Source organism: Elephas maximus, chromosome 3 (genome assembly GCF_024166365.1).
Source record: "Elephas maximus indicus isolate mEleMax1 chromosome 3, mEleMax1 primary haplotype, whole genome shotgun sequence".
Lineage (NCBI taxonomy): Eukaryota > Metazoa > Chordata > Mammalia > Proboscidea > Elephantidae > Elephas > Elephas maximus.
In genome coordinates, this window is record NC_064821.1 from 153,776,143 (window position 1) to 153,777,392 (window position 1,250).

A 1,250-nucleotide genomic window follows, 5' to 3' on the forward strand; every position below is an offset into this window, starting at 1 on the left:
TGCAAACTTCTATCATTCGATCTCTGCCATTGTTTCTATCACCAAGGCCATATTTTCCAACTACTGATCTTTCTTCTTTGTTTCCAACTTTCGCATCCCAATCGCCAGTAATGATCAATGCATCTTGATTGCATGTTCGATCAATTTCAGACTGCAGCAGCTGACAAAAATCTTCTATTTCTTCATCCTTGGCCCTAGTGGTTGGTGCGTTAATTTGAATAACAGTCGTATTAACTGGTCTTCCTTGTAGGCGTATGGATATTATCCTATCACTGACAGCATTGTACTTCAGGATAGATCTTGAAACGTTCTTTTTGACCATGAATGCAACACCATTCCTCTTCGAGCTGTCATTCCCAGCATAGCAGACTATATGATTGTCCAATTCGAAATGGCCAATACCAGTCCATTTCAGCTCACTAATGCCTAGGATATCAATGTTTATGCATTCCGTCTCATTTTTGATGATTTCCAAATTTCCTAGGTTCATACTTCGTACATTCCAGGTTCCAATTATTAACGGACGTTAGCAGCTGTTTCTTCTCATTTTGAGTCGTGCCACAACAGCAAATGAAGGTCCCGAAAGCTTTACTCCATCCACGTCATTAAGGTCAACTGCACTTTGAGTAGGCAGCTCTTCCTTAGTCATCTTTTGAGCGTCTTCCAACCTGGGGGGTTCATCTTCCAGCACTATATCAGACAATGTTCCACTGCTATTCGTAAGGTTTTCACTGGCTAATGCTTTTCAAAAGTATACTGCCAGGTCCTTCTTCCTAGTCTGTCTTAGTCTGGAAGCTCAGCTGAAACCTGTCCTCCATGCGTGACCCTACTGGTACCTGAATACCAGTGGCGTAGCTTCCACTATCACAGCAACACACAAGTCTGTCAGTTTGTCGTAATGTGGGCGCTTGTGTGTTGCTGTGAAGCTGCTATTAAGCAACTACAAAGGGCTTAAAGTAAAGCATATTGTCCCTGGGTGGGCTCGAACCACCAACCTTTTGGTTAACAGCCAAATGCGCTGACCAGTTGTGCCACAGACACACAGAGCCCTCTTTTTCCAAATTTCCTATCTGATGTCAGGAATTGCCCTTTAATCTCAGGCTGGGGACATCTTAACATTGTTCTGGCCTGTTCAACCGCGCGCGCTCCAGAGACTGGTAGCGAAGAGACATTTAGGCCGAGAGTCCTGCCTTTGGACACATTTGGGCGTTGACATCGAGCCCGAGTGCGCTGGGGGACTCCATACCCGT

At 44.9% G+C, this 1,250-nt stretch overlaps 1 non-coding gene across 1 annotated transcript; it reads right to left on the minus strand.

Moving 5' to 3' along the window:
* Positions 1 to 967: 967 nt before the first annotated feature.
* On the minus strand, positions 968 to 1,041 carry TRNAN-GUU (transfer RNA asparagine (anticodon GUU)). The gene has a single exon. It is a non-coding gene; the product is annotated as a tRNA-Asn (tRNA).
* Positions 1,042 to 1,250: the final 209 nt, after the last annotated feature.